This window comes from Pseudopodoces humilis, chromosome 6 (assembly GCF_049639895.1).
Source record: "Pseudopodoces humilis isolate 2021_Gansu_Grassland_sample_001 chromosome 6, ASM4963989v1, whole genome shotgun sequence".
NCBI classification, from domain to species: domain Eukaryota; kingdom Metazoa; phylum Chordata; class Aves; order Passeriformes; family Paridae; genus Pseudopodoces; species Pseudopodoces humilis.
The window spans coordinates 36,609,430-36,628,001 of NC_142205.1; the positions used below are offsets into that span (position 1 = coordinate 36,609,430).

At 35.8% G+C, this 18,572-nt stretch overlaps 1 long non-coding RNA gene across 1 annotated transcript in view; it reads right to left on the bottom strand.

Moving 5' to 3' along the window:
• Positions 1-14,146: 14,146 nt before the first annotated feature.
• The window catches only part of LOC148184150 (uncharacterized), a 79,255-nt gene continuing 74,829 nt past the window's right edge, over positions 14,147-18,572 (bottom strand). The window contains exons 4-7 of the long non-coding RNA XR_015772811.1: positions 18,256-18,390; positions 15,999-16,135; positions 14,895-15,028; positions 14,147-14,746 (exon numbers count right to left, since the gene is read on the bottom strand). This is a non-coding gene — a long non-coding RNA (uncharacterized LOC148184150). The remainder of the gene's footprint in view (positions 14,747-14,894; positions 15,029-15,998; positions 16,136-18,255; positions 18,391-18,572) is intronic.

Here is an 18,572-nt window from a genome sequence, read left to right on the forward strand (position 1 = left end):
GAAGGAACGAGTTCAAACTAAAAGGCAAGAAACTTAGGTCAGATGTAAAGAAGAAATTTGTTACAGTGAGGGTGGTGAGACACTGGAACAGGTTGCTCGAGGAGGTTGTGGTGATAGCGAAATCAGCCAGATAGAAACTTTCTAACACAGTTTTGAGTATTAGAAAGCAGGTGTTCTTTTTACACGTGCTGGCCACTCGGGAGATCCTTCCTCCATTTGCATGTGACAAGTGTTGGAACAGAGTTTTTATCACTCACACTGATTACATATCCATTAGCTATCCCACTTCCTTGACCTTATTTGACATAGTCACACCCTACGACAGAAGCCTGACCCATAAGTCAGAAGTCCTGATATGGTTCTTTGGGGGTTTGTCTTCAATGTCCAGTGTCCTTTTTAGGTGGCTGTTCCTTGACCCCTGCTTTTGAGTGATCACAATATTATCATTCTACATAACTTCTGCTTTATCAACCCTGCAGAGCTGAGCTGGTATTCTGCTTGCATTTTGCATAATTTCTGTTTGCCTAAGTTGCATACTTTATTTCTCCAAAGCTCTGCTGCTATGTTCTACTGTCCTTGATAAGAGTAAATGTTGCTCTGCTCTACTAGCCTTATCAAGTGAGTAAAACACTGTTGTGTTCTGCTGTCCTTATCAGTGGATGCTCAATCCCTGGAAATGTTCAAGGCCAGCTTGGATGGGGCTCTGAGCAACCTGGCATAGTGGGAAGTGTCCCTACCCATGGCAACAAGGTTGGAACTTGATTTTCAAGGTCCCTTCCAACATAAACTATTTTATGATTCTATACTTGAAAACTGTTTGAGGCCTGAATGTAGCAGAGATGTGCTTTGGCATCCACAAGAATCCTGGCACCAATAGCATAAAAATAATAGTATGTGGAGCTCTTTAATCTTTACGTATACGTTGCATAAATTAATTATTATTTCAATAATGCAACTTTCTATGGGATTGTCATCGTAGTCCTTTTCTAAAGAAAGAATCCTACTTATCCTATCTGAAAAGCAATGCCACATGAGACTGTTGCACCACTTGAAAGACATCTATTACATTAATTCTTCTGAAGCATGAGTGGAAGTTGCAAGAAAGTGCTTTTATTAATTGTTCTACTCTAGTTTACAGAAGATTGAAAATTCTCTGACTACCTAAACAGTCTTTAACAACAGATACTGATTTTATTTAATCAAAATATATCATATCATCATACCAGAAAAATCTGTTTACTTCACTCACATATAAGAAAAAAATTGTCAAGAAGTTTCTTTGAAATATAATACATAGTATGAAAAATTATAATATAATTATTATTATATTATAATAAAAATTAATATGACATTAATTCATACTAAATAGGAGTGCAATGTAGTTGCAACTGTGTTATTTGAAGTGTTCCAGTATCTTCTATACTAAGCACTAAAATCTCAAGAACAAGGTTTCTTCCAGTATGTACTAAATCCCTGTCCTGGGGTGACCCCAAACCAGGACAATACTTTGCACTTATCATTTTGGAGTGATCATTTTGAATGTCATTTCAAAGATATTTTGCCTGCATTTTCCAATTTAGGAAAAAAAAAAAAAATCACTATACTTATTTCTGATGAAATATTCCAAATTTTGACCAGTCTCAATTGAAGTCATGCTCCAGTTCATGCTTCATCCCTTTTACAGTGCACTGTGCACTGTATTGCACTGTGTGGAAAACTGAAGAGTTATAACACTGAACTCTAATGACTCTTAGATCAATAAAGCACTGTGACATGCTGTAATCCCAGGTGAAAGGAAAATTGAGCTGGCAATTGACATCTCGGATCTGCCAGTTCCTTACATTCACAGAGACATTATTATTTAGTCTGGTTGAAAGAAATATTCTAATATAACCAAAGGTCAGTGTTGAGTAATAAATCTGAAGCTAGAGTCAGTTTATCATAATACTGTCATGTAAAAGTCACAATGTGTAAGTAAAGGTCAATTTTAGCAAGTCATATTCAAGTGTTTTTCATGTGTGGTATGGCACAAAAACCCTATTCTGTGTAATGTGATAAGTAAATACCGAAAGGTATAACAGTCACTAAATAACATAATAAAATTATGTAATTTTAATCCTATTGTGCATCAGATTTTCAGATTGCACCATCATTCCAGTCATTCTTTTTCATTTTTCAGCACTTCCCCTTTCACCTTACCACACATTCTCCTCCACAAGAGGATAACAAGAAAGAATATTAGCTCGTTCTACAGGTGTTTCTGTGGACTTCTGTTTTTTGGTTCACTGAAGGCATCTAGGGATTGCCATACTATTTAAGGAGAGTTTGACCTAGGAAGCAAGCTAAAGAAATACTATGTACCTTGCTGTGATTCTTTTTTGTAAACTTTTAAATTGATGTAATAGTACTGTTGTACTTTTCTGTCAGCAGAGTCTAATGGTTTAAAAGCAGCACTCTTGTCAAGCAACTAAAAATATGAAAGCATTCACATACCTTAGGACTAGTTTCTCCTTAGGACTGCACATTTCAGCTGGAAACCTCTTCTGTGAATCAAGACTTGCTATCCAAACCTGTAGTCTTGAGAAAGTAGCATCAATGTGGGAGTTGTTTTACACTGAAAATCATGTGAGTGTTACTGTTTGAATATTACATCTTGATGAGAATTAAAAATACATAGATCACATAACAAGGCATACAATGTAGCCTCATGCTCCCTAATAGAATGCAATTCAATCATTGTAGTGGCTGGGTCAAGAGGTAGGCAAGACCTGTGAGTAATTAGTGTGCAAATGACTAATGTAAACATGATAGGTTTAAAAAAAAAAGAAAGAAACAAAACCCTTGTAAGACACAGATTATAATCAATGTCTTTTCTGGACTTCTTGCTCGTTATATTTACTATCAGAGGTCCACTGAAGTTTTCCACTGCTGTAGACATTTGTATCATAATTGCCATTATCAAACTTTTTATGAAGGCTTGCCAAACATCATTACTATTCACCAGCTTTTTTTCCTTCCCTCTTCCTATGCCTTACCAGAGTGTTTACTATAGAGATGGTGGACATCAACAAGAATTCAATTTATGAAAATTATGTCCACTCTGATCTTTTATTTCAGGAGCAGAAGAGGTTGTGCAAAATTTATATGTTTTATCATGGCACATTAATTTACACAGAAGAAATTTCCAGAACTCTATCTTTTCCCTTTCATCAATCTAGTCATCGCAACATTTTCTTCCTGGTCTAATCATATATAAATTTTATGCTATTTCTAATTATTTAGTTCTTTAAAATGAGCTGTATACTTCTACCAAGACTCCTAATATTTTCATGCAACATCCATTAAAGGTACTCATAAAAACAAGCAATAGTAAATACCATCTGTTGTCTTTGCTTCCCTCCCTTTCTCACCATCAGGCATTTGTACACATGGATAAACCTGAGCCTTTTTTCTCTAGGCTGAACAGTCCCAGCTCTCTCAGCATTTCCTCATATGGAAGGTGCTGCAAGCCCTTAATCATCTTCGTGTGCTTTGCTAGACTGGCTGCAGTTTGTCCTAGCAATGAGATGACCTAGAGAGAGCACTCCAGATTTGTCTCACCAGTAGAGAGGAAAGGAATCATCAATGTTTCCCAGATTATTATTATTTAACCCATAGAAACTAGGTAGACCTTTTGCCAAAGGAATTTTCTTTTGTGTATCTTTCCAATATCCTTCTATTAGTGCATAATGTACTGTTTTGCACTTCTTGGCAGTTTACTCAAGACATGTTATTAAAGAACTATTACTCAGATGCTAGTTCCCCTTGGAATTTCTAGAACTAGCTAAGGATTTTGTCTGCATGTTTATCAAACCAAAGTTTCTTGTCCATACAGTTTGCAAGATGTTTTGCCTCCCATGATATCTGTGTTTTACTTACTACATCCTGATTTTGCAGAAGATGCTTTCCCAGTCCTTTCTCCTCAGATACATGTGCTACTCTGAAATCTATTACATTAACTAAATATTTTTCACACATCACTTTTCAATCATTAAAATGATCTCAGGGATGAATAGTAGCAAAAGAAAAAAGATGAACACAAGTTTTATAACAAGTTGTTATAATTCATATTTCAACCATAACTCTTGGATGAAATATGCTAAACCTTTACATACCATAACACACCATCTTTTTACTCCTTTACAATTCCTTGTTTCAGACATAATCAGGACCAATTTAGTTGTAGACATAGTGGGAAAAAATAAAACATCAGTGGGAAAACAAAAGCCATCTCCCACACTAATCAAAGAAAATAAAAATATAAAGAAAAGTTTTAGTTAGACTTGATGCTCTCTGGTGCATTTGAGATTTGTATTTCTTACGGTTAAAAAAGAAACAGCTATTCAGACAGCTCTAAATATCCTGTGCAGTAATCTTAGAATTTATGGGTACCTGCTGGTTACAGTTACATAGTATTTTGAATATAATGGCTTAGCTTTATCTTATTGCCATGCTAACCACTGCAGGCTCCATTACCTTTCAAGTACCTATCATAAATGCTGCCATTAGCCATAGCCTCTTTTATGTGATACTGTTCCTAATTTTTCCAGATTTAACAATTAAATCACTGTTCTTCATAATTTTATCTGTCTTACCTGATGAAAAGGTGCCTTTGATTCTAACTAGATCAAGTTAATTTCAGTCTTGCTTTCTTTCTACTTTCTTTTATAACTGCATTTCTTTTGGTTCATGTTTTGACAGAACTCAACTAGAATGCCAAGTTCTACATTTCTTTGAAGTGAAGGGCATTGAATCAGGTTAAATGTGGAAACACAAGCTTCCTAATTATGTATGTTACCACTCTGCAGAACCATTAATCTTTTAAAAATAACACACTTGTGCTTCAGAAAGCACTGAATGGGTTGTTGGCTCTCAACAGAAAACACGAACAGTAATGCAAATGCACAATCACTCTTGCAGGGGGAACTTTGGAATGATTTGAGCTCCAAGCTTTCTCATTTGTGAGCAAGACCCAGCTACTACTGCTGAAGAGCATGAAATTGAGCTGTCATTACTTACTCATTATATTTTATAGAGCTAGGAATCATTAGGAATCAAGGATGTGAGTAATGAAAAATGGAGAGGTTATTTGTATCAAATTCTTACTGTTATACCTCTCTTTCCAATTTAGTATTATACAATTTTGTCCAAAATTATTCAAGTATATTTTATTTTTATAAAATCTTCCCTATATGTCAATATCAGAAAGGTAACTTTCATCCTATTCCCTTCTCACAATGATCCACCTCTAAGGCATTCCTTAAAGTCTAATTTATCTCTGATTCTTAACTACCATTTTAAGATTGTTCACCTTTTCCAAATATCCCCTGCCTTCAGAAATCAATGGCAAGCTTATGCTGTTTGAGATTAGCCCCTGAAAGGGTTGCTAATGGCTTCATGGCTGAAGGTCTTCTATATAATCCTTCTAACCATAAAGGATTTAGGATTTAGCAGTTGTCCTCCATAATTTTAGCTTCAGATAATATTTAGTTGGCCACCTATGGGCACAATTGCATGGAAAACTGCATTTCCTAAATTCAGCAAGGTGGTTCTAGAAGTGTTATTTTAAGTGCCTAAACCTGGATAGACATATTGTAAAGAAAAAAATGTTATTAAGTTAATAAATTACCACATAATGTAGACTTTGAGATGCATTTTTTAACTGTAAAAAGGGATAAACTTGGCCACATTGTGCAGTAGTTTATATTGGTATAAGAAAGAGTAGCTGAGGTGACTTAAATAATTTTTCAAAAATGTTATCAGTAAATACACAAAAGTAAATTTGGAGTGTAATTTAGTCTAGCATTCAAGGGTGTTATTTTTAAGAAAAGGGGAAAAGGAGGGATGAAATATGTCCAATATGAGGGCAATTTGAGAGAATTGGGGCTGCTCTGCCTGGGGAAGAAAGCTGAAGAACTTCTGACATGGGCAGGGAGTAATAGGACAAGGAGGAGTGGCCTGAAACTGAAAGAGGGGAGGTTTAGATTAGATATTAGGAAGAAATTCTTTACTGTGAGGTGGTGAGGCTCTAGAATCACTTGCCAAGAGAAGTGGTTGCCCCATCCTGGAAATGTTGAAGGCCAGGTTGGATGGGGCTTTGGGCAACCTGGCCTAGTGGAAGGTGTCCCTGGCCATGTTGAGGACATTGGAACAAGAGGATCTTGAAGGTCCTTTCCATTCCCAACAATTCTATGAAAAGATGACTCTCACAGCAGCTTGGATAATAAATTAAAGGGTGTCTTCATTGTAATTTTAATGCAACAAGGTAAAAATAAATTCAAAATAGAGTACCATACCAAATACTAGAAAGAAAATTAACTCTCCTTGGATCAAGTAAGGATGCATGTCATTTTGACACCAGTGCTCCAAGGCCCTCACAACTGTAATATTTGTAATGTGATGGGACATTTTTTTCTCATCCACAGACCACCTGGACAAATCAGACAAATAGGTCTTTCTGAGGAGTGTGGAATCACCTACTGCCTTCACACTACTGATCCTGATATCAAGGTTTGAATAGTTATGCACTGTATTTATAAATTCAAAGTCAAATTGGAATTTTATGGTACTAAATTTAGTGCTCTGGGTCTCTAGTTCCACTAGCACCGCAAGATAAAACATAATTTTTAGAACTTGAAATCTTGGACTCATTTTAGGTGTAACCATTTAGTTCTATTTGTAGAAAAATCCTATGATTACCTATAAAGCCCAACATATTGACGTATTTTTCCCTTCACACTGTGAAGAATTTAGTAAATACAGCCTTACTTATAAGTAGCTTTTTCATTGAAGCCTTTGAATGGGCATGGTAGGAGAGCAAAACAAGACACAAAAAATTACTTGACTGTATTTATAAAGTTCATGATAAAGAAAAATAATTTCCAAACTGACCCTGAAAATACAAGCTAATTCTTAGTGCAGCTATTTGACAAGTACTGCTCTGGCAAGCTTACAGAATGCTTACAAATTAAGAGGAAGGTGGGACTGGAAAGAAAGCTAATTAATTAGCACTTTTAGTATCTCATATGCAAAGGACAACGTGGGCTTGTAAACAGCATTACTGTAGTATCCCTAGTGCAAAACAAGATGTGGAAGAATATGGGGGTACCTAGAAGATTACTTCCACACAAACTTTGCTAAGGGAATAATTAGATGACAGTACTCAAAAAATCAAGTCAATCTACTTTCTCTTATGAATGTTCACTTATGAAACATGGAAATTTAGGAGTCGTGGATGTTAAAAACCAGTTTTCAGCATAGCATTTGCCCTAAGCCTTGCTCCAGGCACCTGTATTAGTAGCAGAATGATGTCTAGTTTCATCCAGAGCAGCCACACTCTTTCACCCGAGCACAGGCTGACTTACAGCTCTTAAACCTTTTGCAAACCCAGTACTGGAACCCCTCCAAGGTTTCAGATTTTCTGCATGGCACTGATCATTTGATGCTGCTGCAGGGACAGAATAAATATACAGTGGCAAGCTAGGGCTAGTTGCACCTCTGCCTGGCTTCTACAAGCAGGAGTGCTTTTTGGCTCCTGAGCACAAATTTTCCTTACAGCACTGTGAGCAGAAATTTGTATTCCAATATTTTGTATTCCAGTTTTGGCACAGGACAAAATTTCGAGTAAAATATAGCTCTGTACAGACTTCACACTAGTATCAGAGTTTCATCTTGTAGAGATGACCTGATTTTTCCCACAATTCATTAGGTAAATTAATTTTTGTTGTAAGAACTCTCTCATTGTTTTCAATAACAAAAATAAAGTAGTTCTGTATATGAGTAACTGACACTGAATATGATCCAGACCCTTTCAAGGCATAAAAATATTTTACAAATATACACTACTTAAACCCTTAAATGTAGCATGCCCCCTAATGTAAACATTAAAACTAAAGACTTAATACTCTCTTACAGCAACTTGTCAGAAAAGGTAGTAGAGTAGCTACATTGAACTTTTGTTCTCAACATGTAAAAGATGAATTTTCAGTTATTAAAACTAAGACCTATCAGTGTACCTGCTTCAGGGTGTACATGTTGTGACCATAAATTTGATATTGCAGTACTGCTCCAGGAGTTTATCTACGATGTTAAATAGAAATGGAACACTACATAGAGACTGGTGTTGTGTCCACTATGAATTTTTATATATATATATATGACTAATAATGTGTTATGCACATATATTGCCTGTTTCTATACAGTAGATATATGCTTACAGAGATAAATGCTGTGAATAAAAGTGGTTTCATACCTACTTGAAAGCTCCCACTCTGTCCTAAAGACCTATTACATAGTGTCAAACTAGACAGCAATGAGAAATGAGATAATAATGGTAAGATGAAAATGAAAAATAGCAAAAGGCAGTACTGGAAGTCCTTTTGGTGTTTCATCAATGCAATTACTGAAAGTGTGAATATTTTTTAAAAGACTGGACAGTATGAAAAAGAAATGCTAAATGTGTGAACAGAAAATAACTGAATGCAATTGGACATCCTTTATAACATGTATACCTTATAGGCCTTCTTTCTAGAAAAGGAACACTCTTGTAGATTTTGCAATTATGGCATTAAAATGCATTCAAAAATGTTCTCCACCATTCTTCACACTGTTACATATGCATAGGTCAATACAGTCATAATAAGAGAAGTGGAAATTTGCTCAGATAAAGAGTGTCTGATGCATGACAGTAGACTTCCACACAAAATCCAAGAGTTGCATATGAACAAGAAATAAATGAACAAGCTTAGTGGCTTCATTATGGAGGATACAGCTTTGAGCAGCAAATGTCATCTAAACCAGATATTCAGGACCAGAAAACTTCAATATGAGGTACTGCACTTGTTAAACACTGTTTACATGAGAACATAGATATCCTGCAGTCTCTTCATGACATCACAGGGAAAATTTACCAACACTTCTAACCTTTCTGCAGTTATAATCCCTAATACTACGAAGGAAGACTTCTGAATCGGGACTTGGCTGAGTTTTCCAGCAGTTCAACCACAGAATTCCAAGCCTTAAGCAACAAATTGTCTCAAGTTCCATCTTATAACACAGTTTAAATACACTGCCTTCTCAGGAAGCTTTTGATCTTGAAGTTTCTCACCAGAGGGCTGTACATGATCACAGTGTTATAACAGATCCATAGTGCTGCAGCAGCACAGAACTCTCCCTTTTGGGAGGTGCTTGGGCATTCCCACAAAAACCTGAACTTACATTAACCCACTGAACTCTGTGTTTCGTGGGCTTCCCCCACCCCTGAACCAAATTGTTCTAAAATTAAATGCAAACACTGATCATCCAGTGTAGTTTCTAATCTGGCCCAGGGGATCTGTTAAAAAGGCTTGAGTTGCCCTTCAGGGGTGGGTAGTAACATGGGGAAACACCTGCAGCTCTCCCCTCACTGCTGAGGACAGCATCCTAAAAATAAGTGGTCCTCAGGCAGGACACACCTGTAAGGAAAACATGAGTCTAACAACAGATATCAGAAATACAATCAGACCTGATGAAATTAAAATATCTAATTTGCGTTATCGACCTCCTGATCCAATTTTCTTTTTAACAAGCACTAGAATTCTGATGGGGTTTATATATAAATTATTCAAAATACCTTGCTTAAAAATAGCATTTCTCTGAGAACTTCAGTTCTATTGTTTCAGGTGGGTTTTTTTTTTTATGTTTTTGTTTGTTTTTTAATAAAACCAGCTAGCTCTGTAGAACCTAACTTATAACTGCTTTGTTTTATCTGCCAAGGCTCTCTTTAGAATACCGTCTTCTACCCTTGGAGACCTAGTGTAAGAGCTGGGAAGCAGCCTCTCATTATACAGAAAAAGGAAGACAAAATTTCATAAAGGGAAAAAAATTAGGAGACTATTGCAATGGAAGAATTAAACAGAAGCTGGTAGAAAAACTGTAATATACTTACAATATATTGTTTGGATCCAGAAAATTAAGACTTTTCTCTCAGAACCTATAGAAGCTACATAAGAAAGGGAAAATTGTTAATACTTATAAATTACATATGATATGAAATAATATATATTCTATTCTTTACATCAAGTAAATGAATATATTATTATTTTACTATAGTGGTAGTTTGCTTTTTAAATTGAAGATATTTTTAAACACTCACTTTTTTTGATTCGTAGGTTCTTACATATATAAAAATAAATTATCGTCTTTTAACTAACACTTTTCACTCTTATAGAGGTGAGAAAAGAAACGTGAGAAGTAAAAATAAGCTTTTAAAAAAAATCTTCACATTTTCTGGTTTTCATCAACCAGAGAGAGAGTAAGAAAATACTCTTAAGAGAGTAGAAAAATAAATTTATAGAGAAATAGTAAAGACCTTACAATATAAGTATGTAAATTTTCATTTATTTCTTAGGAGAAGCTTTTTGATTTCTTTGAAATGTAGATCAAACTTTTTTTTTCCAAATTTTCCCTGACATATACTATTCCTATGAAACTGTGGAATACATTCCATAAAATGTTTTAAATAATCTTAATTTTGGAGATGTAGATGCTTATGAAAATACCTTGCATACAAACAAATGTCATTTCATAATAACAGGATATTACTATAGGGACAGTTCAAGTTGTTATGGTAACAAGGTCTGTGAAAAGGGTAAATGAGCTTACAAATGCTTAGGTATTTTTCTTTGCAGAATGTTTTATATTCAGTTTTCTCATTAAAAGTCTTTTGAACTGATTCTGAGGATAAAGTATGAAACAAAAGAATTATAGAGTGATCATTAATATTCTGAAATATAACTACCGATTTTGTTTACACTCTTTATATGTTAACACCTGTGTAATATTTGTATACTCTGAAGGAAAAGAGAGAAAAAGCTCAATGAGATATCCTATTAGCCAGATGCCCATTTCAGTCTAATTTTAAAATTTGCCTAAAAAAAAAAAAAAGAAAAGGAAAAAGGCCAGTCACAGTCAGGCAGTTGAAATAGTGCTTCTACTAAAAGCTGTTTTTAGGGGTCATCAGAATTAGCAACTTGGTTGAATCATGTTGTTCTGCTAGCTGACTGTAGTGTTGCGCACACCCAGGAGACAAAGTCTGGGACAGCCAGAGCTCCCCTCTGTGCAGCACGGCTGTGCTTTCACAGACAGGCTGCCTGTGTTTGCCCACACCAAGCCTGGCTGGAGCCACACCTGTAGGGGCTGCCAGGATGGTGTGGAAGGGCACCAGAAGGAAGAGAGAGGGAAGTCGTGGACTTCTGGACCACACAGGTGTGAGGTTCAGAGCAGTTTGAGGGTTGCCTTTTATCTCTGTTTCAACAGAGAGCAGATGCAAGACAAGATATTGATGCTTTTATTCACTGACTGCTTTGAGGTCCTAACCTGATCTTTTGTGTTGCTGGCCAATGTGAAACAGGCCCTATTAATTGTTATAGTGCTCTGACAAAAAAGAGCAACCCTATTCCCTACTTTGTTGGTTCTCAACAATGGTTCAATTGGCTTTTTGAACTTCCCAGGAAGTAATTTCCACACTGAGAGTCAATCTGCCAGATAGATATCAAGTGGAAATATATCATACTTATGATGCTGAAGCAATAAAACTTCCTCTGACTGTCCAAAAATGCATAAGAGAAATGATAGAAGTACTCCAGTTTACACACTGCAGATTTTCAATAGATGGTCACATATTTTGACCTAAGATCATAACTTACTCTGACTAGTATTATGATGTAACCTATCTGGGGCACTTTCAGAGTAGGGAATTTGATCAAAACAGGGAAGAGCAAATGATTATTTTGCTGAAGATATGTATTATATTTTCCTTCTATTATTTTATTATTCTATAGATTTCTAAAAGTTAATTTTCTAATTTAGTTTCTAATTTAAATGTTCTGGAGAAAAAAAGGAATCACTTCTAATTATTGGGCTATGGGTAAGATCTGGGATATTTTTATATAAGTAATTTATATTGGAAAAAACAGCCACTCCAGAAACCAGAATTTTTGATCAAGAGTCTAAAAACTGGGTCTGAGCTGTATTTGCAAATCTCGATAAAGCTATAAATATATATTCTGGCACCTCATCTGAAATTAAAGAAATTACAGGTTAAATGCACTCCTTATGGAAACTTAGAACCTTAGCTCCATGAAGTAACTTCATTTGGCAACAGAGAATACTGTGACATGACAAAGCTTATTAACTACTTCTCTGTAATTAGTGTAGTGTTTGAACTATCACCTAGTAAAGTCTCAAACTGTACCAGACACCCCCACTGGCCGGTCATTAGTCAACTGGAAAACATCCCTTAATCTGGGGACTCTGCTGGAATAACTGACACTAAACATGATTTCTGGATGCATAAAAAGGGAATTTGCTAGACTCGTGCATTCAGTGTTGATGCATCTACAATGGGTGCTGCTAGTAGAAAGTAACCTGAATTCCATCACTTGGAATACTAGTCATTTGAAAAAAAAAAAGAAAAAATCATCTTATATTTTTAAAAAAAGTTGGCTAATTTGTATGAACAAAGGATAAAAAAAATAAAATCAAACACATTATGTCTTTCCCATTTCTATTATCCACAAGTCTGTCCAGCTGCTATGTGAAGTGTTTAAACAGTAAACTCTATTTAAACGTTCAAAAGTAAAATATTTATTCTGTGTGTAAAACTCCTTTCATAGAATAGCACAAAGTTTCATTATATAATCTCAGCTACTGTGTGTTTCACTGTATGTGGCAAGAAATGCTGCTGTTTATAAAACCTGTAAAAATACTTCATAATTAATACTACAAATACTTGATTTTAATTCTCTGCTTATAAAGTGTGTGCAGTTAGGTGTGCCTCCAGAGACAGAGCAGTAGGCACATCCATTATGCATGGAAGAATAAGTACATTCAGTTATAGATCAGAATAGGCAGCAGTTATAATCTAAGTTGTCTATAGTTTAATACCAGAATACTCCTGATGATGAATTTGCTGTATACACAGAATTTAACAAAAAAGTTCCAGAGATTAAACAGTTTTCAATTGGCCCAGAAGCGCATGGCTAAAGCCCTTACATAATTCTCTTCTTCAAGATGAGATTGATTAGATGTATTGATTATTCCTTCACTGGAGTGAAGCTGCTCCAGTGTAGTGCTTTTACAACCATTTGTCATAAACCAAGGCTCATTCACCCCTGTGGAAAATATTTCAGTATCTTTTGGAGAGACCTAAAATCAGAAAGGTAAGTTTTGATAGTATGATGATGTGGAGCAGCATAAATTCTCTTGCATGATACAAAAACATCAAGTATTTTATCTAGGAAGAATTGTGGTAATATTCATTGGAGTACCACTTTCTACAGAGGCAGAAACCTGAAATTAAATGCAAGGATATAGTTCTTGGGTATATTAATTTTCTTTTGTTTGTTTTTGTTATTTATTGACCAAATTCAATAAAAATGCTACCAAGAAATAGTCATACAGAACCAGATCATAAAATAGCAATTCAGGTACCAACATTATTTTTCTATTAACAAAAACAGTAAATTGTACCTCCATTTTTATTCTGTTATTCATTACTTTCTGAAAATGTTCTTCATATTGTATATTTTATTGGCCCACATAATCTGTTCTGCAAATTTCACAGTCCACCTATTAATGTTCAGTATATTTTAACCAAATCATAGTTATGATATAGCTCTCCCAATAAAACTATATATATATATGTGTAAATAAGGAAAAGACCCCATCTGCATGAGAATCAAAGGCTTTCTATGTAAAGAAGTTAGATATAAGTAAGATTATATTTAATTTTCTTCAGCTCCTGAAATAATCTATGAACTACTCTTCTATGCACTGTTCAGCTAAATATTCAGATTATTTAGGATCTCTATTATTCCTTTCCTGGTCTATTTTTATGTATACACAGAGTGCTTTGTCTCAAAAGTGCAAAATGTATGCAGTGCTATTTTACTGTTCTGAAATCTCTGTTTATATATTCCAAGCTAGCTGGAACTTTTTCAAGGACCTTCATTATCTCAGACATTTTGAGAATATTTTGAAAGCTTGAATAAATTGCCTAACCACCAAATGCCTAGGGCAGCTAGGCAGTGTCTGAAGACTTAGTGAATTGAGTGACTCTTAAATTAGATATTTGCATGGTTATTTTTAATTAATCACCATATAAAATGTAATTAGCATGCACCACTTATCACTTGAATAGCAGTTGGCAATTTTTTTTATTTTGTAAATTCTTCATAGAGCACAGAGTTCAGGAGAAAAGAGGGAATCCCAGAGGCTGATGTCAGGAATAATCAGGGGTGATTTAGTTGGCTGTAGTCCAGGATATAACACGCAGTTTATTTCACTCTTTATTGGTCAGGGTTTTTTAACTTATATGTATACAACCATCCACGTTCATCATATTTTCCCTTTGTTTTGGAACAGTAATGTTCTTGCTAAGAAAACAAACCTGTAAGACTTGCAGAGAACCTCATTTTCGAGTGCTGTGGGGTTGGATGCTGACTGTGAAGGCATCAGGTAGTACCAGTGAAGGGCGCCTACTGTCTTCAATGAACATTTGGTTGTGCTGGTATGGATGAAAACCCTTAATGCTGCTTTAAAGTGGAGTGAAGAACACACAAGAAGAGCTGTAAGGCAGGAAGCACGCCTAGATGAACATTGGGAAGCCAGTTTCTTCCTGTCTGGAGGCAGCCTGCCCTCAGCTAGGATTCAGAGGTACAGATCCTTCCTAACAAAGAAAGGAGTCGATATCAAATGTTGTTGCACACCCCCAGCACCTCCTAAGACAACAGTCCTCACTGCCATGGTGCCCAGAGCTGGTAAGCACTTTCAGAATCACACAGATGCACTTTTAAAGGCCACACAGAGAACATTACCTGTGCATGCTTGAACAAGCCCATTCCCTACAGTAACAAGAGATGGGTTGTCTGGTCCTGCGGCACACTGATGGTCCGGGCTCATTAACATCTGTTCCTGATGACATGTCTCAAAAGGGCACTTTGTATTTGTTCTGGAAATGCAAGGATTAGAATAATACAAACATTTCTGGGAGACTGTGTTTTCATTCTAACTACCTCTGTAGAAAAACAGATAAGAGCCCACCTAATATCTACCGCTCTGTCTTATATTCTGGCCAAGACAGATTACTGCTACTGGATAAAGAGAAAAATGTTTTGGGGTTTTTCTTTCTTTTGGCTAAGTACACAAATCTGTTAAAGGTGACTTGACTTGGGCACTAATTTTAAGTTGATGATGTTTCCAGAAGAGCAGCTAAACTCAGATTTAAAAAAGCAGGATAAACTGACAGCATTCCCCTGCACTGAGGACCTTTTCCCCCGAGAGTGAGAAGGCAGCATATGGACTGCATCCTTCATGCCATGCATCACCGGTGTGCACTGCACTCAAGAGGGTGCACCTGAAACTTTATTTCCAATAGAAAGAATTTTATCTTTATAAAAGTTTTGAAGAATCACCTAATTTGAGGACGAGTCAATTACTACATTGCATTTGAACACTGGCCAAATTTTAGAAATAAGTTGAAAAAGGCTTTCTGAAAGCCTTTTTAACCACAACTCTCAGTTTATTCTTCACTGCACCCAAGCAATATAGAATTATTACTCTTTTGGATTTATACCACTCCTATCTAAGGTTTAGTAGCCTGATTTAAAATAAGACTTCAGCATCTGAAGCACAACGTTGACAAAAGATGGAGACTTAAGTCAGAATTTATAGTTCTAGAAGTCCCTGTTTATCTACCTCAGCACACTTAGAACACTTCAAATAGTCAGAACACTCCAAATCGTCATTGCTGCCTCCACTTATTTATCCCAATAGGTTCTCAGGAGCTGAAAATTTTTCTTCAGTGTATTTCCAAAAAAACCTGTCCTGACACTGCTGAGCAGACAGACCATATGACCTCCCTCTAAACCTAATATCATATAAAAATAGTTTCTTTTTTTCCCTGCCCCTGTGATTCTTACCATTTGAAAATGTTCATAGAATGCCTTCAGAATAAAGCTGCCCATAAAGTCATACTAGAGGTCTCCTAATTCTTCTAAATATTGCTTGGAAAAATATTATCAAGAACCTTCATGTAGCAGCTCAGTTGTTAGAGCATCTAAAAATAGAACAAAAAAAAGAATATGTACAATTATGGTAGAAAAAGAAAAAAAGAACTTACCTGTTGTCATGGGGTAGCTCTAGGGGCCAACATTATTTATATATTTTCATGAAACATCAACTGGGTAAGATATGTAAAATGCTGCACACTAGACTTCTCAGAGTAATCAGATACAATTGGTATCACAGAATTGTAATTACTGAGTTGTTTGGTTCATCCTGCCCTCCCCCTTTCTCTGTCTTAAATGTTTCTTTTTAAAGGAGAACTGCCAACACAATGCTCAACACCAGAGTTCCAGAGCAGAGGAAATTAAAACTTAGAGCTTCTCTGGTAGGTAGGTCTGATAGGTATGCTCTAGAGAGGCAATGAATATAATATAGGTCTCTATACTGAAAAGTTCATCACAGGTTTTGGTTTCCACTCAGGAGATCCATGACTTAAAAGCAAGGCACTATTTTTTAACAATACATAGCTCTCTTTTTTTGATTTAGCCCTAGTTATTTTTTTTTATGTTCACAACTATGCAAATTAAAAATAAAATCTTTCCATACTAATATTTAGCTAAATCAGGTAGAATAAACCAAATAGTCAGTCTTGCAAACTGCTTGCTCCTAATCATTCTTTTCCCCAGGAGACTACACATGCCCCAAGCAGGAGGGAATTACTAATGCCTCACCCAAATCTTGCTACCCAGAAATGTTTTTCCCTGAACCTGCACCCTTCCAGCAGGCAACTGCTTCAGATTAATCTTTTCCTTTTCCCTGTCTGTCCAGTGGGAATGTTTCCCAATTTATTTTTCCAGCAAAATGCTCCTCAGCTTTTCATGTACACTTGAGAGTACAACATAGATATTATCCTAATGAAAGTGCCATTTTTTGCTACTTCAGTAGGTGCTAATAAAATGTCTTTTTTCCCTATCAACACCCTTTAACATACCATTTGTTTTAAGCTGCCTATATGCTTGTAAACAGCTAAGATTGCTGTAAATTGATCCACCTGACACCATTCTTTATGGTGTGGATAGTCAGGATAAAGAGAAGGCCAGGTTAATTAAAAAAATGTGTTAATTAGGTAATTAACACACCACACTTCTCTGTATTGGGTAGAAAGGAGGAGAAATATGATGAGGGAATTGAGTGATGTTATACCAGAGATTGGTTTCTGCAGAAGGGAGAGCAGGAGCTGGCTTTGATGAGACACCACAGCTGTGTGTAATGCACTCTGTCAAAACCTAAATCTCTAGTAGACTGCATGAATTAGCTCATTCATCTGTCTTCCTGAGAAAGCAAGAAGTAGAAATCATTGTAACTTAGTCAGGAGTTTGCCTCAGTTTCTACAAGCCTGAGTGAGTCTATGTCTTTCCTGAACTACAGAACAGAAGACCTCACTGGGGTCTTAGAAGAAAGTTCTACTTTAAATCCTCACTATTTACATCTTACAGTGGGCAGGAATGTAGAAAGGAGTAACCTTAATGAAATTTGATTACTCACCCCCAGAGAGATGAATGCTTTGCTGCAATCAAAGACCTCTGTCGTATGGGGTTTTTGCTTTTATTTACTGTTTGGTAAGGTCTTGTATCTCATATATTATGAAACTGGTCTCTGAGTAGAAAATCAGTTTGGATCTTATACTTGTAAGAAATGTTCCTGTTAACTGATGATCAGTTTGACTCATACACACCTTGAGTTTCTGTGTCTTCAAGCTCACATTCCCTGTACAAACCAAGGTACCAGAAAAAAATCTAACCAACATAAAATATGAGGTTTAAATGGAATTAAGGCATTTAGGGCATTTGATGAGCATGTGAGTTTTAATTTCGTGTCAGTCTTTTCCAGGCAAAAAAGACAACAATTTACAGAACTCTGTTGTGTAATTCAAAATATTTGTAATCTACCCACTGAATGAATTTATTCATGCCATTTAATCTCTGAAATGCATAATGCTGTCTGTCACTCATACTTACTTGCTTTCAAGAGATGCAAAATCACTTTCAGGCAGTGAGGGTAAGGGGCTCAGCTGTCTTACAAGGAATTTCTGGAAACACTGACCTTTTCTGGAATAGGGAGGGGAAATAAAAGCTGCATATTAAAATCTCCCACTCTAAAACAATAGTTTACCTTTTTGGTAATTCATTGCTCTCTTCTTCCCAGTCTTCTAACTAAATGAGTTGCAATTCAACATGTCGGTTTTTTTCCCTGGTATAGAAGTTACTTTGATTATCAATTTCAGAGTGAATACTTTGTGTCATACCCCTACAAAAAAAGAATCATTATTGAAAGGCTTGTCACTAATCAAAAGTGAATTTCTTCCCCAGCCTTAATGTATCTGTAATTTCTTAGTTTCTCTTACACCAGCATCTATTATAGGCATTTAAATTCCCAGTTTGCCATAAAAATTTCTGTAAGCATTGAAACACATATTTGGTTGCTGTTGC